This window comes from Emydura macquarii, unplaced genomic scaffold, assembly GCF_026122565.2.
Source record: "Emydura macquarii macquarii isolate MOO-44397 ecotype Brisbane River unplaced genomic scaffold, CSIRO-AGI_Emac_v2 contig_2676, whole genome shotgun sequence".
Classification (NCBI taxonomy): Eukaryota; Metazoa; Chordata; order Testudines; family Chelidae; genus Emydura; species Emydura macquarii.
This window is the reverse complement of record NW_027132813.1, coordinates 48,358,262-48,373,286: the sequence shown is the minus strand read 5'-3', so window position 1 is coordinate 48,373,286 and position 15,025 is coordinate 48,358,262. Positions and strand designations below refer to the sequence as shown.

The window sequence follows — 15,025 nt, the reverse complement described above, 5'->3', positions numbered from 1 at the left end:
ATATAAAAGTCAATGTATTTGTTCTTTTTTATCCTGCATATTTAAAGGAAAGCCCAGCTTAGTAGCTCAAATACCAGGAGAAATGGAAGTTCCAGAACATATTTTATCTCGCTGCATTCATTACAGAGAAAGAGCAGTGCAAAGACCACAGTCTTAAAGCTCATTAGGAGAGTCTGTATGTACCCAAAAGAGATTTTCTCCAGTCACATTATCCACGCAGGGCCAAATTTTAGCTACAATAGGACGCCCATTGCGTGAACAGTTGCCACAGTTCCATGCAGAGCTTGGATGTGCAAATGGCAATTTAGATCCTAAATGCCTTTGCATATGCACAATCGTTACTGCAAAGGTAGAGGCACGCTTGTGCATGCAAAAGGTAATGAACACAAAATAATAATAATCAAAGTATGTGCCTGCCTGCCACATGCATTCTGATGTTTGCCTTGGTTGGGAGGGATGTATAGACATACACTGTGTACTCTTTTTTTCATAAGAGAACCCCTAAGAGTCCCACTGCGGTAACCTGGTCCTGGTATTGGATGTTGGCATTTAGAATGCTAAGCTAAGGAATGCTAGTTTGATTTCTGCTGCCCTCTAGTGATCATTACTACTTACTTCCAATACATTAGAAATGTATCAAATGAAGGTGCAATTAAACTTCAGCCACTTGTGGTGGTGGAAGAAAATTGACATGGCACATTTCTGCGGGGAGGACCACATCCTCAGCTGGAGCAGATCAGTGGAGCTCTATTGGTTTCAATGGAGCTACATCAGTTTACTCCAGCTGAAGATCCTGATCTGGAAATACTGCCAAAGGAGACTTGATTGTTCATTGCTTAGCTTATAGTGTGTAGTTTCCTACACAATGTCACTCCTGTCACATGCCGGTGAAGTTATTTTTGTGTTTGTTTCTTAGTCTGTGTCTACATTGCAGCCGTGTCAGGGGATGCAGTGAGAACCAGTGCCATGACGCTTTAGAACCTGGTTGCGGCATTTGAGCATAAGATGTGACTGTACCTACCCCTGAACTGGGCCACGCCTTTGAATACAAACAATGTCTGGTGATTAACAAAGGTGCAAGGTCCTTCGTTATTCCTATTTGCTGATTTTCTCGGAATAATTCCAGGTTTTGAAAGAGCCAGGATTTGGGTTTCACAGACTTTTTTTTTTTTCCCCTCTCCCAGATTTTGGCTTTTTCGGGACCTGGGAATTTTTTGCAAGGGCTGTGTCTGGCCGAGGGGACAGTATTGATGGGGTGCAGCCTTCTGCTCCGCTGCTAGCCCCAGACTGTCAGTGCAGTCCCATCCGCTTTCTCTGCTCCCTGAGGGAGTGAGACAGGAAGGGAGTCTTGTCCTGGCAGCTGAGATCGTCCAGCTGCTGCAGGCCTGCAGGGAGAGGATGACTTCCTCCACTGCTACATTGCGGGTACCCCCTGGCCCTGCCTGCTGCACCCTGGAAGTACCAGGCACCCTCCTCCCCACCCCGCTGCTACTCTTTATTTTCTGTTTTTACCAGTTTTTCACTCGTTTTTAAAATTGGGTACTAAACACTGCAAACAAAGGGCCTTGCGTGGTGGTAAATGAGTTCTCCAATGCAGTCATAGTGGAGTTGGGAGCATGGACTCTAATCTGTCAATTGCTCTGTACCATGTGGTACAAACTGGATCAGACCCATGCTCCATCTAATCCATGTTCTGTCTCTGACGGTGACCAGCATCAGATGTTTCAGAGGAAAGCATAAGTACTCCCCAGTAGGCAGATGTGGGATAATCTCAGCCTGATCTCTGCTAGTTAGAGGCGGGCTTAAACGCCAAAGCATGAGGTTTAAAATTCCTTCCAAAATTTGTAGAATTATTTATCTCTCTGGCTATTCTTGATGTCAATGTTCAATCCCTTGTTGAGATTGTCATTTTAGTCTTGTTGTTTACCAAGAAAAGGGAAACATTCATACAGCTGGTTTGTTAGTTTTAAGATGAGAATGTTGATTTTTTTTTTTTCAGGTTGCAGGACTGATGTGTTATTGTGCTTCCAATTAATCATTATTATTTTTATTCCCGGTGCACTCACTGGAAACTCCACCAAAACATCCGTCAAGTACAATTTAAAAAAAAAATCTCCTTCATAGCTAGTTGGAGTAATTCTGAAATATCTCAAATCTTAATACTGCACGTATACAACTTGGTACAGTGGCCCAATCCTCAGATGGAGTAAATTAGCATTGCGACGCTGAGGTTAAAGGACACACCCTGGTTCACAGCCATTGAGGCTCTGGCCATTTGTGTTTTGTAGTGTCTGTTAGCAAAGTGGTGGAATTGCATCAAATATTAAATGAAGTAGCAAAGCTAAATTATGGTTTATGTAAAATTAATAGAAGTAAATTAAGCCATGTGAAATGTGAAATAGAAAACCTGAGATCTCCAGTGAGATGAGGTGCTGCATGTCCCTATTACCAGCTGTAATTAATTTTTCAGGAATGTGCTCTATAGAACATTCAACTAAAAATAAACCCAGAGAAAGAGAAGCAGATAACTTCGATATATGTAGAATAAGGAAGAAAAGTAACCACGGATTGTTTTTTTAAAATGAGAATGAGATTTAGAAAGAGCACCCTATTAATCAGATTTTCCAAAGATTTTTCCTTGAATATACTTACTCTTGATGTCTACAATCCTGTTACTGGGAGTGTCTCAAATATAGTAATTAAGCATTTTTTGCTTAACTATTAATACTTCGCAATTGACTATTGTATGGAAAATACACACTTGAAATTAGAACTCTGAATCTCATATACACTTAGCTTTGCTTCATCAGATTCTGGGGTTTTACTTGGGAGTTTGATGGCACTGCTAAATTCCTTTAGACAAATTCCTGCTCCATAGTCTGTTTCTCTTTTTATGTTGATCTGCAAGGGGTGAATTTCATTCTGTTCACAGAGCTGAATTTCCCCGATATCCATCTTGCCTGCATTTATTAAAAAGGTCTCCACAAGTCAAAAGCTTTTCATCTCATTTTTAAAGATCTGATTTTTTCCTACAGTATCCACTGATGCCATCACAGACCCCTAAGGCAGTGCAGGGAACAATACACTCTGCACTCCCTGCTTTAGATGGTGGTAGCTGTAAATCATGCAAGTAAAAAAGGAACCTTGAATTCAGGTTTCAACAAGTGACTTAATAAAAGGATTGCAACTGATTTAGAACCATTCTGATTGTTTTCAAATGCATTTATTGGTAATTCTAAGTTTAAAATGTTGTCATGGGCCAATGAGAGAGGTTGCTGAGAATGCAAGTCAGCAGAATTTGGCCCATTGATTTGATTTCTGATCTGGATCTTAGAGACTCTCACATGGGACTTTAACCCCCACCAAAAAACTGTAGAACTTAGGAAGTGCTGAAGAACATTAGAAGGACCATACTGGGTCAGATCAATGGTCCATCTAGCCCAGTATCCTGTCTTCCGACAGTGGCCAGTGCTTCAGAGGGAATGAACAGAACAGGGCAATTAGCGAATGATCCATCCCCTGTCTTCCAATCTCAGCTTCTGGCAATCAGAGGTTTAGGGACACCCAGAGCATGGGGCTGCATCCCTGACTATCTGGGCTAACAGCCACTGATGGATCTAATAAGAGTTTCCAAGAGTTTTGTTTAATTCCACTGCAGTATTCTATTTAGTTTTAAACAATTCCCTGCCAAGTTTGCAACCTATACACTGTAGCATTGTCCTAATAGCTAGTGGATGGCAGCTTGATGGTTAAACTGACTAGCTTAATCACGAGGCAGTTTTCAAGGGTAGTTTTCAATGAGTAAGAAGTGTAAGAAATTGCCACTGTTTGATAGCTGGTCATGGTTTTGTCAGTTAAGCAGGTGGATGGTTATATGGCTGCTTTTCTAAAAAGAGGTATTGATGGCTCAGTCCTACCCCACTGAAAACAATGGGAGTGCTGCTCTTGATTACTCTGGGAATAGACCCTTGGATTCCAGAGAAAATTTTGCCATGTCGGTAAAATTTTAGGCTTCAGCTATTTGATAGTGATCCTTTTACTTGGATATTCCACACTTAGGGCCAGATCCGTTGCTCTCTGACGTCAATGGGTGTCTTTCCATTGACTTCAGTGAGCGTTGGATTGGATTCATGGAGCCCAAGCCAGGAAGGCTGCTTAGCACCCACAGCTCCCATTCGTTTCACTGGGAGTTGTGGGTGCTCGGCTTCTCCCAGGATTGGGCCGTTTCCAGCACACTACGCTCAAAGAATCTGTTTCCCCACTCCAGGAACATGAATCTCTTTTCAAGCCCTGAACACAAACTTGATATTCTAATGGCACGAGAGGACTGGAGCGAGATATAGCTGCATAAGTTAAGGCTTTGCCAAATAGTTATCTGGGAAATAAAGTCCAAATGAAACCTGATGATAAAAAATTGCTGTTCATATACTTTTGGCACGAGCCCATTTTTCCAAAGGTAGTTGTTTAATCTTTCCTTAACTGATTTCACCAGGGTGCAAAACACACGTTGCAAACGCTGCGTATAATCTGTGCATTACGATTTGTAAAGGAATAACAAACTAACTCTCTGAAAAAGCTTTCATGCCACATGAAAAATATTCAGCTTTAAGGCCAAATTCTGCTCTCACTTACACTCACGCAGTGCAATCCCACTCATGTTGCATGGATGTAAATGAGAACAGAATTTGACTCTTAGCGTCAAATAGAGCTGCTGTATGGAGGGGGGAGCCTTTCAACATGTATATTGTTGGTTAACAGAGTGCGTCTCATTGCGTCCTGTGGTGCATGGCATCTCGATGTATGGGGACTGATCTTTCATTTCTTGCGCTCTCCGAACTCCCACTGAAGCCATTAAGAGTTTTGGGTGCAACAGGTATGTGCAATCAGCCCCTGCGTTTGGCCTTTAATGGCGCTGCTTTTCAAATACGTATTTTTGGGCCTACGGTCTGCTCCAGTCGGGACGAACTGTCACCTGGATTCTGCTCCCGCACATGGGAGTAAATGGGTGTAAGGATCCTTTTGTTCCTCAGCATGGATATCCTGCATTGTGGGTCGGTGAGGGGAAAATAGAGCAGCCTCCACTGCACGTCAATTCTTTCCTCATGTGGGAGAGGAGTGGGTGGAGCCTTTCCTCTGCCATCCCATCGCACCAGCCAGTGCAGCTGGGCTGCTGTACTAAGGGAGGTGATCCAGGCCAGCCATATAGCTGGCTCAGACTAGTCCTTCCCATCTCGGCGTAAGGGAAGCCATGAACCAGACTGTTATTCTGCGTCACAATAGTCATGTTATTCCCAGTAACGGTATCATAGACAATAAACCTAATGCTCTTGATTTGGCATTCATCATTTCTTTTTGATGTGAAAAGAGGTGTGGCAGGGAATTCATGCTCTAGAGCAGTGGTTCTCAACCAGGGGTACCCCTGGGGGTACACGGATTTCTTCCAGGGTACATCAACTTATCTAGATATTTGCTTATTTTTACAACAGGCTACATAAAAAGCAGTAGCAAAGTCAGTAGAAACTAAAATTTCATGCGGACAATAACTTGTTTATACTGCTCCATATACAATACACTGATTATATTCCAATTGATTTATTTTATAATTATATGATAAAAAGGAGAAAGTAAGCAATTTTCAGTACTAGTGTGCTGTGACACTTGTCTTTTTATGTGTGATTTTGTAAGCAAGTAGCTTTTAAATGAGGCAAAACTTGGGGATACGCAAGACAAATCAGACTCCTGAAAAGGGTACAGTCGTCTGGGAAGGTTGAGAGCCAGAGCTCCAGAGCATGTTTGTGTGTCCATGTGTGTTTGTGTGTATATAGTTAGATTGTAGCATTGGGTATATAAACACCCAGGCATCGCTGTCCCTGGCACAGACTGTGAAATGTTGGAATTTCCCTGGAACAGAAATTTTGGCTCCTGACCAGCTCCAATCTTAGCCCAGCTGCTAAATCATCGAAAGGAGAAATCCTCCTGTGCTCTGCCTCTGAGTCCAGGGGCGAGTGTCATGGCCTGGTCTGAAGATGAATGTGCAGTAAAAATCCCCCGTAACTTAGCCCCGTACCTTTCCATCCTCCATGCATGGCCATGGCTATGATTTTGAAAGGTGCAGTGTTTTTTTTAATGGAGCTGTGGCAGGGATTACATTCGCAGACCTGCATGAGTGCCGTGCTGCAGGAATCCTGCTGTACATCCAACAGGATGAAGATGTCTGCCAGCTTCTTTCACGGAGAGACCTTCTGTCTCTTCCTCCTGATTCTCCACCTCACCAAAAAGCATTACAAGGGGGTCAGGTCCAGCAAGATGGGGTCACAAAGGACGGATGCTTCAGTGATTTCTCGGGCCTGATTTCTCGTTTCATGACGCTGATGTTATGCTGGTGCAACTCCACTGATCTCAGTGGAATTGTGCTACTACAGAGCTGGTTACACAGAATGGAGAACCAGGCCACTTACGTTTCTAACTGTGTGTAAAGCACAAGCGTCCCCTTCCTGAGGATACTTTTTGGGGTCTGCTAAATTGATGGTCAGTGATGTAAAAGAAGGTTGGCTGACTCCTAGCAGCACATCATGTTAATGTCAATTGATCTCCATGTGGGTCTCTAGATTGCTTTCCCTCCTCCTCAGGTGAAAGGGGGCTGAGAGAGGTGATCCCAATGGGGAGGAAAGTAGAACAAAGCCTCTTGAGATGGAAGGTGGTCTAGCTGATCGGGCGTCTGTTTCCCCTTCCATGCATTGTTTAGCTAGTCCCTGCCCCAGAGAGTTTACAATCTTGTACGATTTGGCTGTACAGTGCCTAGAACAAGGGGATCTCTGGGTGCTACTGGAATACAAATATTAGCACTTTCCACTTCTCTCTGATGAACTCTTTGGCCAACTGATTAAAGCACTTATTGGCTCTTTATCAAGCCCTCCTTGGCCAGAGGAAAGCTGATAGAATATTTACTAGTCCCAATCCCACATCCTAACATAATTATTATGGTCTAAGCTAGTACTGTGTAATATTCACACTAGTTATTAAGGATATGACAAAGCTCTGGTTCAGATTCTGGTTGTATCTAGAATCAATGAACAGCAAGTCATGCATTGTCAATTCAAAACTCTGCAATACATTGGCAGCTGAAAACATGGGGGGCAGCGTGAAATAAATGGAACAGATCACCAGAATAAACAACACTGGGGGAGGGGGAGGTTCTGTATTGGATGTAATGTTCATTTCAATACTGAATTCAGTAAAATATACACTTCAAAATTTAAATGAGGGTGACAATTTTCAGTGTGTTCTAGAATTCAGGGGCCATGATGCAGCATTTAATTCTCGCTTATCAAAAGAGCATATCCTGGGTGTCGTTGCTAAGGGATTTTTAGCAAACGATTTTGGTTTCATTGTATCATTGCCACTCCAGGTTGCATGGGGATTTTTCCCTACCAGTTCCAAAGAATATTCCTTAGCCAGAATGGTAAAGCCTAGTCTTTTTTCCCCCAGAAAACGGTTTTGGGATTCATTTTGCTTAGCAATTTACAGACAATTCTGTCTCTGGGAGCTTCGTTCATAAACATTCCACACTCGTCATTTGCAGTTAGTGATCCAAATGCCCAGTACGCGTGAGTCAGCATCGCTCCGTTGATTAATGGGTTCTTGTACACTTCGTTGATTTCAATGGAGCAATGTTGATTCATACCAGCTGTAATTCACACACAGTGGAATATGAAGCAGCTTGATCTTCTTTCAGATTTTAATGGCCAAATTGGAAACACTGGGCAGAATCCGTGATTTGGGTCGAAGTAGCTTGTGAGCATGCCATTTGATTTTCTCTTTTGAGCCATGATTGAAGATAGTGGGAGGCTTCCATTGACTTTGGATAAGCATTTCTAAGGTCTTTAAAAACCCATAAGTTTGGAGATCTTAGTGATTGGAACACTGTTGTGTGCTAACGGTGTAACTGAAGCTTCCAACAAGTCTTTGCATTTTTCCTCTTCTATAACTCTGCCAGTTGGGTTCATTTTGTTGCTCTTCTTTTCCTTTCCCTGCAGAATTCCTGTCCTTTGCAGTTTTCACTATCTTGTCTCCTGGGCCATCCTTTTGTTCGCACTTCATCGTTTTCCAAACACACATCAACCTTCCTCTTAAGGATTCTGGGTAATGTGGTCCATTATGCTGTACTCAGAAATGTACACTGAACTTCCACAAGAGGGCTCTCAAAACAGCATGTATCTATTTACACAGTTTGCCAAAAGTATACACTGGAAATCGTAGGTATCATTTGTCTCCAGCACTGTACTATTTTGTATTTGTACTGCACTCTGTATCTATGAGCTGATTCTGAAATTGTCAACCTTTATTTATGATTTGCTTCAGGAAGTACCATGGCTTATTGTCTTTGCTTTTAAAGACTTGCTGCAATGAATAAGGCATTTTCAACATAACATGAGTTTTGTCTTATCTGGGTTTGCGATTGGTATATAGTTCAATTTGAGCCTTTGGTATATGCTGTTTGTCATATCTTCAAAAGTGGATCTATTGCACGTAGCTGTGGGTTATGAGTATTTAGCTAAAGGCTATTAATTCTGAAATGGCAGAGTTAATATGTGAAGAAAATCCTTTAATGCTAGAAAAAGGTCAAACGACCATAAAACAGTCAGGCGGAGAAAGAAGAAAATCAATGAGATCATGGTTAGTAGGGAGCGAAGGGATTAGTAAATGTCCCTAGTGAGAATTAATTGTCTCCATAAAGTGTCAAGATGTAAAACTACTGTTAGAGTTCATTGCAAAAGACAGTAAACCCTGTGCAAATGCTTCTGCAAGCTTTTAGGATGCGATGTGCCCAGTTCTTGTGATTTTGTTGCGAGATTCGCAATGTTTGTGGGTTGTTTTTTTTTTTTTTTTCCTTAAAACCCAGCTCCTGGAGTTATTTGATTGAGAGAATTTTAGCTTTAATTTATTTTATATATGTTTTTTCTACCCTCATGGTTGCAGAGAAAAGCTGAAAAAAATGTGACAGTTAAAGGCTCAAAAAACAGAAGACAAATACAAAGACTTCACCTATATTATATATATATTTTTTAAAATCTCATGATTTTTAAGCCAAATCTCATGATTTTTAGTGGGTCTGACCCATGCTATTTTTGAATACTTAAGGTTAACACCACAGAGGACACCTGCACGTAATGCCAGGAATTGAGGAACAGTAGATCTGTGTATATACACTGTCAATTTTTCTACCCTGTATTAGGTATACAGTGCTGTGTCTGCCATTGGGTATGTTTTGGATCTTTTAATCTTATTTTGCATCATGGTAAGGGTGAAACAGACCCTTCAGGCCAGTTCTACTTTATTTATTTGGCCTGTCACTCCAGTACTGGTCTCTTTCCCTCGCATTATAACCTATCTGTGTTTGTCCACACGGAGCACTTGCAGCACCCTAATGTAATTTAGACTGCCATGATTCCATTATGGTGATTGCTTTTAATGCGGCTCTGAGGCGATTTTGTACATGTCTACGCCAACATTATTTTATCTCACCGGCTCAGTGAGTGAGCACTGGCTGTTTATGTGAGGAGGAATAAATACTGTAAATAAATGATGGAGAAGACAACTTTGTTCAGTTCTTTGTTTGCTGCTCTACCCAATTCCAGGGCGCTAGTGCAGACTGCTTGGAGATGGAAAGTAATTGGGCAGGAACGTGAAAGCAGTTTAAAAATGTTTGTTTACACAAGAGTGATGTGTGAGTTTGCTATATAAATAAAGCTCTCAGCTTAGTAGGGTATTGTGTCTCTGACCCACTGTAGTTAGATAGTACAGACGGTAAAGGAGAATGTAAGAAGTCCTCAAGAATTCAGTATGCTTCTCCCAAGAGTTTGGTCCACCCCAGTGCAGTGCATCTATGACCATCCTGTTCTGTGTTTCAGCCCCTTGCACGCTAGGGTCCTGGTCAATGACTAGGACTTCTAGATGCTATTGAAGTACAAATAATTAATAATAGTGAAATGCCAGGGGATTGCATTGTGGTAGCTCTTCTGGTGCAACAACCTCCCCAAACTCAGTAAAGAAATGGCTAAAGAGGCAGCCCGTGCCCTGGCCTCATCCGTGATCAGCATTAGAAACTGGTGCCTGGGTTACACCGTTTTGTCAATAGGATTTTTATTTCATGTTTAGAGTAAGAAGTTTCTACTGTGGGTCTGCATTTTAGGCTCTGTTTTAAATGTTCTGTTTCTTTTCCCCTTGCACTGCATGTCCACCCCACCTGTGACCTTTGTTTCGATGCTGAAGGGTAAGGAACAGTGTTCGCAGTGGAATTGCATTAGAAGAACATCCTGGCACTAAGATTCTAATCATCTGAAGGAAAGGGTTGCAAATTTCTTCTCTTGATCCAGCCTAGCTGGCCTATGTAGTATGGCAGATGCCTGCGGGGAGCTACGTCTGACAAAAGGAGCAGAGAATTAACTGAACTCAGTGGGACTCTCTACAGCTGGAAGAGTCCACCCACTGATCCCCTGTGCAGCATCACACGGTCAGGAAGCAATTTTCCCCCAGGGCAGATTGGCATAGGCCTGGGCTTTTTTTTTTTTTTTTTTTTGCCTTCCTCCGCAGCATGGAGCACAGATCACTTGCTGGTGGATTCTCTGTACCTTGAAGTCTTTAAACCATTATCTGAGGACTTCAGTAACTCAGTCACAGGGTAGGGGTCTATTACAGGAGTGGCTGGGTGAGGTTCTGTAGCCTGTATTGTGCAGGAAGACAGACTAGATGATCAAAATGGTCCCTTCTAACCTTATCAGTCTATGAATCAGGACCCCGTCTGCAAGTTGTTTTGTTTGTAAATCATCTTAATTAAATTATAAACTCTCCAGGGCGAGGGCTATATCTCTAGTTGAATGATCAATGAATAAATAACAACTTAAGCAATGATTTGGGTTAGTAGATATAGTTGAATCTAGGTCTTTTCTAGAGTGTGACCCTAATAAGTTTTATCCAAAGGCAGTCCAGACTGATACTGGTGGTTTGAACCATTTGGAGCTCTTCCAAGGTGTGTTGCTTTCTTCCTAGATACGAGTCCCAACAACCAGGCCTGGAAGCTGCAAATGCATGGATCCCCCTGGTCTGGTGTAGCTGGTAAGATAAGGTGCAGTGCTGTGGCTGGTTGCCGGTGGAAATAAATGTATTATTGCTGCCGTAACTACTTGGGCGCCTGGTAGCAATGAGGAGACCTAAAGAAGCCCGCGGTAGGACCAAAGTAACAGTCCTCAGGCAAATGATCTCAAATGGTGGTGGATTTTATAAGAGGCAAATCCTTTGAAGAGTTTTGTCCTACCTAGCAACATCACCTCAATCTTGCCTGCAGACCAATTCGGCCATCAGCTCCTCATCCAAACGCTGGTGAGTGGGAACCAAGAAAGCCATTTGCTTCATGTGATTATAATCTAAAGTACAAGATGTTCTCGCAGGGAGACTTTAAGAAAGCCGGTTGGTAACATGGCCCCTTATCCTTCAGCAGTATTGTTGCTTGAAGTAAGGAGTTCAAGCATCAATATAAAGGAGCTAGAGGGGATGGAAACAGAGAATTTTGAGAAGGGAATTAGGAAATTGTACTGGGGATTTTAATTTCCTATGATAGAAGTTAAAACCTTCCCTAATAAAATGAATCAAAACTAATTAGATATTATTTACCTAACCAAGTAACTTAAGGAACAATTGCCAGTGTTATGTTTGAGCTGTCTACCTCTTTCAGGATTTCAATTTTTTTTCCCCTGGTTATTAATATTAAAGACCATGACATAGGAAATATTTTCCATGTACACTGAGCAGGGATAGAAGTTCCATCTCAGTCATGCACCATAGGCAGTCCATAAGTTGCATTAACTGAAATATATCCTCTCCTTTACAGAGGTGTTACATTTCCTATGTAATGTTTTACGCAATTGCTTTTTAACACCAACATGTGACAGTTAGTAAATATGCGTCCTAAGTACCTGGCATTTTCCCTCCATGCATCTAAAAGGTGCTTTACAAACATAGGGCCATAGCGATCTCTGTGCAGACAACTCCCAACTGGGGGACAGGACTTGTGGAATTTCCATTGTATCTTTTTGCCACGTGGTCAGAGGTATCAGTGAATTTGGCCCCCATACCCAGGTGTAGGGCAGGTTTACTCTGTTCCCCTCTTGTGGCTGGACCTCAGAGGTTTATGAATCTGATATAGCCTTGAGCTCATAGAACTGGGTCTTTTAGCTTAGGCCATAGAGGCTCCTGCTTTTAGGGCCGGAAAGCCCAGGATTCAGTCCCTGTGGCGGATGACCGACCCAAGGGCATTGTGTTGTACAGGATCCCCAAGGCTTGCAAAGGTACAGAGATGGACAGAGGCTCTGTTCTATGCTGATGGTGGCAACAGTTCTGGCTGCTGGTGCTACCAGTCCACCTCAAGGAGCTAAGGGCATGCTGCAGTACGGAAGGGAACCAGAGTAAGTTCAAGCTGATAGAGTCAACTTCATGGTTTGTTTTCCCCAGACTGCCTACAGGACCAGAAAGCATCCCACCAGGCAGAAAAACTGGGGGTAAATGGTGCCCCAGAAGTGGCTTTCCCCCTCTTCTGTTTCCCTCACCCACCAAGCAGAGATCTGGCAGGCTTTCCATCCCTTCCACCCACAGAAGAGGCCCTTTTCTACAGTACCAGTGCTATTGGCGTGCATGGTGCTTTACATAGGGCAGCAGTTCCCAACCTTTGAGTGTGCAGACCCCTTTTCAACCTCCAAACATTTCGCGGCCCACCACATGCTGCTAGTTTTATTTGAAATTGTACATTTCCTTGGTGAGGAGGTTATTTTTCTTTATCACGGACCCCCTGTGATAGCCTCATGGACCACCAGGGGTCCACAGGTTGGGAACCATCGACATAGGGTAACGCAGCCATACAAAGGGCACAACGGCCCAGGGCAGCTCCTGCCTGCATAGATCTGGGAGGAAAGTCTTTCTCTGTGTTTCTAATGTTAGTAGGCCTCACCCAAGCATCCCCTCCCACCTCTCATTTTGATGGGATGTTTGGCAGGAAAGACAACAAAGGGCAAGAATGTAGGGAGGGGACCCTACCGGCCTCTTATGTCCTGGTATAAACTAGCCTAGATTTTCCACTTACGCTGCAACAGCCCCATTCGTATCTGGCCTCTGTCTTTGTAGACAAACAGCCTTCAGGAACTCTTACTTTAAAAGTTCTGAGATTTTCAAAGCCATCTAGGGGATTTAGAAGCATTTTTCATTAATTCCAGTGGCAAATGTATCTAAGTCCCTGGATGGCTTTAAAATGTCAGCCCTCCAAGTCTGCCGAATTCTTCTTTGCACAAGTGTGACCTCACCCTCTGTACAGATTACAGTAAACTCTATATCAATAGGAGCTATGGAAGAAGGTAACTGTTCTAAAGAAAATACAATGGACCAAATTCTGCTCTCAGCCATGGCAATTGGTGGAGTTACTCTGGAGTTATGCTAAAATAATTAAAAATCAGAATTTGATCCATTAAGTGATTCAGATGCTTAAGAACTGGCTTTAGACATGTGAATGTACAACCATAGAAGGTACAGCTAGTCAGAAAGTGTCCCTGCCATGGAAAATTTGTCTAAATATTTCGTTAATTCTTTTTCCCACAAAAATGTGAAAACTGAAAGAAGGGAGGCAGTCAAAGCATGGACTTACCACCAGTGCACCCCTTGTGGCCGGGTGTAGTGTAGCAGGCTCTCCTTCTCTAGTGACCCCTGCTGACCGCTGCTCCATTCCTGCACTAGTCTGCTTCTTCTCCTGACTCCTCCCTCCAGCCATGTCATGTTTAGTCCCACCCTCTCTGGGGGAGACAAAAGAGTCCAACAAACAAAAGTCCCATCAACGTAATTCCTCACCCCAGTTGATGGCTCTCCAGACTCTTACCCCTTCACAGGCTCAGTAGGGTTGTCCTCCCATTCTGATGCAAGGCAATGCCTCCCTGGAGAGGCCTGCCTCCAAACTCAAGAGTCCTTCTCCCCCATGTGTCAGGCTGATTCTGCACCACCTCTTCCAATGGATCAGGTAGGGGAACCCGGGCCCTCCCACTCCCAGCAGAGGGACCATTCAGTGAGCATGCAAGGTCTGTATGTCCAGACTCCTACCCCACTGCTACATCCTGGGGCATCTCCCTTTCTCAGCCTGTCTGCAGGCCTCTCCAACAGCCCCGTCCTGGGCTTACTGTGCATCTGTCTCCCTCTAGGCTTTCCCTTCACTCTCTAGCACCAGGGAGCGTCTGCTAAATTCTTTTCCTCTCTCCTTGCAGCCTCCTTCCTTTATGCTCACCCCCTCCAGCTCTCCTGCCAGCTAGGACTCATCTTCTTCACTTGGGCCTGGTCCGCCCTCCAGGGGCAACCAGGTCCCCTAACTGAGTTCTACAGCTCACTTTTCCATGCCAGTGTGGGGTTTACACCCCATCACAGAGGAAGTGTATCATGGGAGATGAGGCTGGCTGGGGAAGCTGGCCAATAGAGGAGAATGGGGATGTGAGGCAACTAAACTAGACCTCTCCTGAGGTGCTGTGCCAGCATATACCCAAATTGGAATAGTTGCATTTTCAGCCATTTGGGTTTTTTACCAAAAAAATCAATTTTCCATAGAACAAGTTTCCTGAAAACCCCATTTTCCAACAAAAAATGGTTTTGATGAGCAATTTTTGACCAGTCGTCAGGGTTGGTCTAAGTTGGACTTTTGAGCTGGTTACTGAATGCTTTATAAATGAACCAATTCCTCATCCTGTTCCACAAATCTGACCAAATCCTCATATCAAGGGGCGATTTAGGCAGTCACATGAGCTACACTGTGCTCTATAGCCTTGTATTATTTTCCCCGTTAGATCATAGGGATTTTATGGCCCTAGATAGGAATGCAGGAATTGCCAGATCAGACCCAAAATCCATCTAGTTCAGTGCTGTGGTTTCCTTTTGCTTTTTTTCCCTAAAAAGAAAAAAATATAAATGCACGCCCCGAATTCCCCAGTTATTCAAGTACCCAGAG

General features: G+C 43.3%; 1 protein-coding gene across 4 annotated transcripts in view; it reads left to right on the top strand.

Moving 5' to 3' along the window:
• Nucleotides 1–15,025, top strand: part of SHLD1 (shieldin complex subunit 1) — a 76,532-nt gene that overhangs the window by 15,359 nt on the left and 46,148 nt on the right. The window contains exon 2 of one of the 4 annotated variants that reach the window (XR_010923031.1): nucleotides 8,037–9,682. The exons of the other annotated variants lie outside the window; for them this stretch is intronic. The gene's annotated coding sequence lies outside the window, so the exon portion shown is untranslated. Of the gene's footprint in view, nucleotides 1–8,036; nucleotides 9,683–15,025 lie in introns of those variants that run through there. 4 annotated transcript variants of the gene reach the window in all.